Here is a 9216-nt window from a genome sequence, read left to right as displayed (position 1 = left end):
AGGATTTTATTTCGAATGCTGAAGTATCTCCTCTCCCCACAAAGAATTGGGTATTATTTGGAATATAGAACAATTTAAAAGGTTCTTTAAAAATCTGTAGCAACAAATTAATTCTTATTTTGTACAAAACTTCTGTACAACCCAGTCATATCTCACCTGGGTATGTACCCGGAGGAATCAGAGAGCACAGCACACAGATACTCCATACCCATGTTCATCTCAGCATGATTCACGACAGCTGAGACATGGGACAGCCTGATGCCGGTCAACACATGAAAGCATAAAGAAAATGTGGTGTGCACACACAGTGGAGTTTCATTTGGCATAAGGAGGAATACAATGACGTCATTGGCAAGGAAATGGGTGGAAGGGAAACAAGTCCAGTGCAGAGAGACATGTGCCGTCTTTGCTCGCGCACAGAGCCTGGATTGTGTAGATACATAGTGAGAATGAAGGGAGACTGGCTGGGAAACGGAAAGGGACCAGCAGGAAGAGGGCAGGGTAAAGAGAGGACGATGGGGCTGAGCACAAGGGACAGGATGCACGTATAAGAATGTCGCAGTCACTTTGTACAGTGAGTGTGTGGTAATAAAGTAAACTATTATTTTGGGGGAAGAGGTTTGAAACCACAGTGGGTGCTGTTTGGAGCTCCTTCCTCAGTGAGAACCAGTGACCATCCTCAGAAGGCTCATGGGAAGGTAGGCGAGTCACGTGGTTCTGTTTCTCCCTCCAAAGCATTGTGCAGCTTCGGTAGGCCAGGCTGAGTTCCTCCTCTGTTGGGCTTCCAGACTCCCCTGGTTCTCTGGCTTCCATCTCTTTGTCCATAGTCTGCTAAAGACACACTCATTTGCTTATTCATGAGTTCATTGGTTGGTGAACTCCCTCCCTCCCGCTATCTCATCCCCACTTCCTCCCTCCCTCCCTCCCTCCCTCCCTCCTTCCTTCTTTCCTTCCTACAGGTGTGTGCCACTACAGCAATCCACAAAGCATTCCATTACTTTTATTACAGTTTTTTTCACTAGGAGGTGGTTGGATACTCTAGTCTGGTCAATATTCAGGGACTACTGCAAGTACAAGTCCATGTACTCTAAAGACAATAACACGCTTATGGGTGGCTATAGTGGTGTACACCTCTAAACTCAGCTCTGAGGCCAGAGAATTGCTGTGAGTTTGAGGCTAGCCTGGGCTACATAGCAAGTATCAGGCCAACCTAAGGCTACTTAACAAGACGCTTTCTCAAAATCAACCATTGGGCTGGAGCAGAGGACCCAGGTTCAGCTCCCAGCACCCCCACACAGGGTAGCTTAGAGTCACAGGCAGCTCCAGCTCCAGCTCCAGGCCACTCTGGCCTCTGGGGGAACCATGCATGTAGTGCACATACATGTGCTCAGGCACACACATATACGCATGAAACAAATCTTTAAAAAAGTGCAACAAAAAAAAGAAGATGCAGATGGGACCAGCCAGGCAGGTGGATTCGAACTCACAATCGATCAGGATTTGATAGTGTCTGCTAGAGGGAACTGGCAGTGCTGATGGCTGTTGGCTGGAGTCAGGAAACAGTTTCCAGGGGGACAAAGTATGCTCCTTTGACCGAGGGAACCTCTTCTAGGACTTTATGCTCAGGACGTGACAGATGACAATGGCCACAGTGATCAGTGTAGGTGTGCACACATGTGTACGTACACCCCCATGCATGTATGTACACAGCAAACATACTGCACCACACTCCCTGCCTCTTCAGAGAAACAGACAAGTGCAGATGCTCAGGCACTGATGTGGCACGAGTCCAAGGTTTTACACTAGGCACATGGGGTGAGGACTTAAGTGGCAAGAACTGGGGCTTGAGTGTTTGCTAAACTTTGATTTCTTTCATGGAGGATGGAGCAGAGCTGAGGCGAGGTGGATGGGGGAGGCGAGCTTCTGCCTCGGCTCAGGCAGTCACGGTGACTCTATTTCCTCCTTTGTTCCAAGGATGCTCTCTCTCACCATGTGTCTCAAAAGGCATAAGGGTGGATGAGCAATCCTGTGGGAGGAAAAGGGTCTCAGAAGCAGGTAAGAGTCAGAGAGGGAGGTGCTCAGTCTTCGCATCACTGGATATGACGTGTTTGGTTGATATCCCTGGGAGGCCTGCTCTTTTCTGAAGGGAAACGGAGGAGGAGTGGATGGGTGTGTGTGTGTGTGTGGGGGGGGGAAAGAGTGGAGGTGTGGGGAGGGACTAGGAGAAGAAGAAAGAGGGAAAACTGTAGTCGGGATGTAATATATGAGAGAATAATAATATTAAAAGGCATATGGGATTTGGGGAGAAGGCTCAACGGGCAAAGTGCCTGCTGCATGAGTAGGGACAACACGAATTTGAATCCCCAGAGCCCAGGTAAAAAGCCAACAGGCAGCATGGGCAGCCCGGGCAGTGATGGGAAGGCGGAGACAGGCAGGTCTCTGAGCTCATTCGTCAGCCAGCCTGGCGCAATTTATGACCTCATGTTCAATGAGAGACTTTGTCTCAAGAAAAGCAAAAAGGCGGCGAGTGATGAGGAACGACACTCAGTGTTCACTTTTGACCTCCACACCGGGCATACACACACACACACACACACACACACACACACACACACACACACACACACACACACACACACATTTTCACCCTCATGCGCATGCGCACAGCCCCCCAAAGGAGTAAGGAATGCACATCCTTTAACAGACAGTCCCCCTCGTCTGCAGGAGAAAACCCCGGATGAAAACAAAGACTGCCCTTCGCAGTTGTGTTTTTTGCCTTTTTATTTTAGAAAATACAAAAGCGTGCAAAAGCAGTACACACAGGAACAAGATGCTCCTGCACACACTGTCCGTCCACAGTAGCTGTCACTTCCTGAGTCACGTCGTCTGCCCATTCCCGGGGTTATCTGAAGCCACCTGCACATACTATTTTATAACCATCAACAATTAAGAGCATCTCTCCAAGAGAGAAAAAGTATACACATCCTGGCTTTGGCTGCCTTTGAGGTGAGTGAAAATTCCCTAATATTGTTAAATATTTAGTCAATATTCAGTTTCCCTTGCCCGCCTCATAACCTTTCCGTTCAGTGAAACCTTTTCTGTGCTGGAATCAGACAAGTTCTACCCACTGCCAACAGCTGATGTACCTCGGAGGCATTAATCTCTGGATTCCCTCTCATTTTTTTTTTTTTTTTGGTTTGGTGTTTATTCAGGTTTCTGGTGAATTATCCAAGTGGGTCCCCACCATCGTGCTGTTATTTATTTATTTATTTATTTTTGGGGCCACCTCATGTGCTCAAGATACCTGTACGGGAGTCACAGATTTTCCACATATCATTACACCTACCACAGGTATCTTGAAGTACAACATTCCCACTTAAAAATATATCAATGCGTACTAAAGATTATTAACCTTCGAATGGCTGTTACACATTTAGCGCATGCAATTAATTATTTATTAAGAGATTAAAAAATGATTAAACTCCAGAGATGTAGCTTAGCGGTAGAGTACTTATTCAGCCTGGCTCCATCCCCAGCACTGCAAAATTCAAAATCAGAATGTAAGCCCGCTGTCAGCATTTGATAAGTTAGTGTACTCTACCATCACAAATTTGTTTTTCTGTTAGTTTTAGTTTATGTGGTGTGTGTGCGTGTGTGTGTGTGTGCATGTGTGCGAGCCTGCATGCCTGCCTGCCCACAGGTGTGTGTAGAAACTGGAGGTTGTCTTGGGTGTCTCCCTCTATTGCTTCCCTCCTTATTTATTTATTTTGAGACAGGGTCTCTCGCTGAATCAGAAGGTCACTGATTGACTAGGATGGCTGGACAGCAAGTTCCCAAGGCCCCCCTGTGTCTGCCTCCCCAGAGCTGGAGTTACAGATGTAAGTGAAGAGCCCCGCTTTTGTGGTGCTAAGGATCTCCCACTGGGTTGCAAGTCTAGGCCTGGAATGCCACGTAAATGAAATCATACAGCATGCAACCTTTGGCAACTGGCTTTTTCCACTTAATGTATTTCTCCAGGTATTCATCCAGGATGTTGCTTTTCTTTGTGGAGATGCACCACAGTTTGTCTTTGTCTTTACCATTTGGGGCACCTCACCAGCCCCTGTGGATAGTAGTTTTAACTGCATTCACCTAATGGCTATGGCAAACCCTTGTTTATATAGCATCTATATTCTCTTTGGTAGGAGGCCTCTTCATGTTTTTGTGCATTTTCTAACTATGTTGTTGTTGTTTTTTTTTTTTTTTTTTTTTTTTTTTTGGTTTTTCGAAACAGGGTTTCTCTGTGTAGCTTTGCGCCTTTCCTGGAACTCACTTGGTAGTCCAGGCTGGCCTCGAACTCACAGAGATCCGCCTGGCTCTGCCTCCCGAGTGCTGGGATTAAAGGCGTGCGCCACCACCGCCCGGCTATGTTGTTGTTTTTGAGAAAGAGTCTTACAATGAAGGCCAGGTTGACCTCAAATGTAATCCTCCTGCCTCAGCCTTCTGAGTATCAACCAGGATTACAGGCATACATCACCATGCCCTGTGTTTCTATTTTTTCTTTTGAGATTTTTTCCTACAGTTTCAATGGCCGTTGTTTACCAGACACATTATTGCAAATGCTTTCTTAGTTTGTAGATTATCTTTCCTCCTCTTAATCTTGATTTTTCACAAAACAAAATTTTAAATTGGTGAAGCCCAATTATCAATTTCTCTGCTTGCTGAATATATTTTTTAGTGTCAAGTACAAAGAATTTGCCTACTCCTGTGGTTTTCAGACCTTCTCCTATACTTCCTGATAAGAGTTCTAGAACTTTCCATTTGCATTTAAGCCCATGAGTAGTTGGGCCATTTTTAATTTTAGTGTTAATAAACTGAGAAACTTAGATCAAAGTTTGTGGTTTTTTTTTTTTTTTAAATTATGGGTATATAGCCGGGCGGTGGTGGCGCACGCCTTTAATCCCAGCACTCGGGAGGCAGAGCTAGGCGGATCTCTGTGAGTTCGAGGCCAGCCTGGTCTACCAAGTGAGTTCCAGGAAAAGGCGCAAAGCTACACAGAGAAACCCTGTCTCGAAAAACCAAAAAAAAAAAAAAAAAAAATTATGGGTATATAATTTCTCCAGCACCAAAGATTGAGAAAGTTGTATCTTTCCTTCATTAAATTTCATGTTCTTATCAAAAGCCAGTTAAACTCATTGGTGGCTCTCTCTGCTTTACTCCATTGATCCACATGTCTGGAGCCTTTCTGCCAACATCTCACTGGATTGATTTGCTATAGTTACTGAATAAATCTTGTTATTGAATATAATTATTACTCGTATTCAGTCTTCTTTATCCAAAAATAATTTTATTTATCCTATATATTTGGTTTCTTAATAAATTAAAAAATAATATTGTATGTACCTATACACATGAAGCACTTTCTGGGATTTGGATAAAAATTGCATTTGACTGACCTGTGGCTGTGAGGAGAAAGGAGTGCCTTGCTATTTCTGTTTCTTAGCCCATAAACATAGCCTGTCTCCCCATTTATTAGATTTTCTTGGAGTTTTCAGCATCATGTAGTTGATTATACAACCCTCATACATGCTTTATTTTTGTTTCTTAATATCATTTGTTAAATATTTACATATGTATTACGTTTAATTTTTAAAAGATTTATTTATTTAGATTTATTTATTTATCTCGATTTATTAATTTATCTATTTATCTATTTATTTATTTAGTTAGTTAAATTTATTTATTTTTGAGACAGGATTTCTCTGTGTAACAGCCTTAGCTGTCCTGGGACTCACTCTATAGATCAGGCTGGCCTTGAACTCACAGAGATCCACCTGCCTCTGCCTCCCAAGTGCTGGGATTAAAGGTGTGTGCCACCACTGCCTGGCTATTTATTTTTTATCTTATGAGTGTTTGCCTGATGCGTGTATATGTACCACATGCATGTGGTAGCCTTAGAAGCCTGGGTCCTCTTCAAGAGCATCAAGTGCTCTTCAACAGAGAGTCATCTCTCCCACACACATGTCTAATTTTTGATGTTCATGTGTTCACTGCTAATATTCAGAAAACCTTTTCCTTTCCTATGTTTAAATTCTATTCTGCAACCTTGCTGGACTCACATATGGCTTCTAGGAGATTTTTGGAGCTTGCTTGAACTTGTCTACACAGGCGGCCATGCTATCTGCAGACAGGAATACTCTTGCTTCTTTTCTTTTGATCTGTAACTTTAACATTTACTTACCATTTGTTTTGGCATTTTGGACTGCTCAGAACTTCAGTAATGTGTTGATTTAGAGTCCGGAGTGTGGGCAACATTCTGCTTCACTCATGGAGGAAAGACGTCAGCTTTCACACTCACACACAGTGTTAGCTGCGGTTTGTTTATAGACACTCTCATCAGTTGAATAAAATTCTCACTTCCTACTTCAGAGGGAGCTTCTTATTTTTAAAAATCATGAATGGGTATAAATTTTGCTCCATGTGCCTTCTGCACCAACTAATATCAACACATTTTGTTTAGTCTGTGTGATGGATTGCATTAGTTGATTGTCTGACATTGAACCAACCTTGCATTCATTTTGTGAAATTCTATCTGTTGACGGACTTGATTTTCTAGTATTTGTGAAGGATTTTTTTGGATTGATAGCCCTTCTCTCTGCTGCATTCCCAACCTTCTTCAATTCCTCTCTCTTTTCTTCCCTCTCTCCCCACTCCTTTCTCTTTTTTATATTATTTTATTGCATTGTTGTTATGTAGCTTGTTATGACAGTATTACCAGATTTACCACAGAGTTAGTAGCCAGTGGAACCAATTAATATTTAAACATTTGATAGGACTCATCAGTGGCACTATCTGGGTCTGAAGATTTCTATTTAGCGGAATTTACAAAATTACCAATTGGAGTTTCTTAGTCACAGCAGAATTATTTACATTCCCTTCTTATCTTGGTTGAGCTATAGTCATTTATACTTTTGGAGTAACTTGCCTGCCTTGTTTGTCAACAGGTGACATGTATAGGGTTTCCCAGGCATCCCCTGTCTCCTTTTGATGCCTGAAGGGTTTTTGGCATTCCTCTGTTTAGTTTTCCTAGAGATCTGCCTATTTCTTGAGCTTTCCCAAGAACCAAGTCTTTGTTCCACTGATTTTCTTTATTCTTTTTCTCTTCTCCATGTAATTTGATTTTTTCTTCCTTATTATTTCATTTCTTTTGCTCGTTACCTGGAACTCACTCTGTAGACCAGGCTGGCCTCAGACTCAGGGATCCACCTGCCTCTGCCTCCCAAGTGCTCAGATTAAAGGTGTGTGCCACCATGCTTGAATGCTTGACACTTTGGTTTAATCTCTCTCTCTCTCTCTCTCTCTCTCTCCCCTCCCCCCCCCCTTTCTCCTCACCAAGGTCCATGAAGTGTGAACTTGGAATTTTTTGGTTTGGGATGTTTCCTCTTTTCCCTTGTGTACTCTCAGAACTCTAGGTTTGGGGTGTTTCCTCTTTTCCCTTGTATATATACTCTCAGAACTCTAGGTTTGGGGTGTTTTCTCTTTTCCTTTGTGTACTCTCAGAACTCTAGGTTTTCCCTTACACAGTTGTAGCTGTTTCCTACAACTTCTGATATATTGTATTTTCATTTTCCTTCTGCTCAATGTAAATTTACTTTTATTTCTCTTGAGATTCCCATCCTAGCTCATGTTATTTAGAATTTTTTTCATCAGTTTCCAAGTGTTTGGAGATTTTTCTGTGATTTTGATGTATTTGGAGAGCATGCTCAGTGAGGTTGAGATCCCATTAAGTTTCTCTTGTGGATCTGTTTTTGCTAATCTTCCATGGGCGGTTGGGAAGACATTTGCAGCTCTGCTGTCAGATGGGTTAATACTTGAATTTTGGTCCATTTGGTTGACGGTGGTGTGAGCCTTTCTGTGTTCTAGGTGACTTTCTATGTGACCACTGAGAGAGGGAGCTGAGTGATTCACCCTCTGGATTCTTCTCCTTTTGATTCTGTCATATTTTCCATTTGTTTTATACATGCTATGGTTTGCTTCTTGATTGACCACTTTTTAAATCATTGTTTCTTCTATTTCTATTTCTCTGGTGGTGTTCTCGGTTCTCTATTTTATCTGATGTTAATATAAGTCTGCTGCCTTCCTTTGATTAATGCTTGTGTGACATATCTTTCTTACTCTTTTGTTTCCAACCTGATTACAGTGTTGTATTTGAAGCGAGTTTCTTTTAGATTGCATTATAGTTCAATCATATTTTAAGCCCATTCCCACTATGTCTTTTTATTGATTAATTTTGTTATCTGATAATTTCACACTTGTATACAATGTCTTCAGATTATCCCTTCCTCATCTTCCTCCTATCCCTGACAGCCCCTCCCTGTCACTGTCAATCCTTTCCTAGAGTCATGACTTGGGTTTTGTTTTGTGTCTTAGTTTACCCAGGCCATATGTATCTATGTGCCACTGGTTTGGAACTAACCATTGGAACTTGGTGAGATCATCAATGGGTGCACAACTGAGGGAGGGCAAGGGCTCCCTTTTCATGAAAATGTCAGCAGCAAGTAGCTCACCAGTGTGTGTCAGGGCTTCCTGACCCCTCTCTCCATCCACGTCTGACTGCTGACCCATTCTCATACAGACCCAGTGTAGGTGCCAGAGCCTCTGAGAAGCATGAATGCAATGAATGTTTGGTTCAGGAGATGACATTTTGCAGCCCTCTCCCTATCTTCTGGCTCTGGCATTCTTTCCATTCTCTCTTATGTAACATTAGAGGGGATGACATGAATGTGTTGGTTAGGGCTGATCAGATCTTTTAATTGATATATTTAGCATATTTGCATTTAATGTAATCACTGACACGTTTGAGATGAATTTTGCCATTGTTTTCCACTTGCTCTCTTTTTATTTATTTATTTTTTATTTTTTTTTAATTTTATGCTCCTTAAGAAGCTAAAACTTTATTTCTTTTTCTTTTTATTTTTTTTATTTTGTAATACAATTCAGTTCTACATATCAGCCACGGATTCCCTTTTTCTCCCCCATCCCATCCCCCTCACCTTCCCCCAGCCCCCCCCATTACCATCTCCTCCAGGGCAAAGCCTTCCCCGAGGACTGAGATCAACCTGGTAGACTCAGTCCAGGCAGGTCCAGTCCCCTCCTCCCAGGCCGAGCCAAGCAATCCTGCATAGGCCCCAGGTTTCAAACAGCCAACTCATGCAATGAACACAGGACCTGGTCCCA

At 42.6% G+C, this 9216-nt stretch overlaps 1 long non-coding RNA gene across 2 annotated transcripts in view; it reads left to right on the top strand.

Annotated features, from left to right (window-relative positions):
• The window catches only part of LOC128095685 (uncharacterized), a 125277-nt gene that overhangs the window by 35038 nt on the left and 81023 nt on the right, over window positions 1-9216 (top strand). Inside the window, exons 3-4 of one of the 2 annotated variants that reach the window (XR_008213301.1) lie at window positions 2790-3006; window positions 3777-4183. The exons of the other annotated variant lie outside the window; for it this stretch is intronic. This is a non-coding gene — a long non-coding RNA (uncharacterized LOC128095685). Of the gene's footprint in view, window positions 1-2789; window positions 3007-3776; window positions 4184-9216 lie in introns of those variants that run through there. 2 annotated transcript variants of the gene reach the window in all.

The sequence above is a fragment of the Peromyscus californicus genome, unplaced genomic scaffold (genome assembly GCF_007827085.1).
Source record: "Peromyscus californicus insignis strain IS unplaced genomic scaffold, ASM782708v3 Scaffold_4__1_contigs__length_199733344, whole genome shotgun sequence".
Lineage (NCBI taxonomy): Eukaryota > Metazoa > Chordata > Mammalia > Rodentia > Cricetidae > Peromyscus > Peromyscus californicus.
Note: the sequence above shows the minus strand (reverse complement) of the source record. Positions and strands in the feature narration are given on the sequence as shown.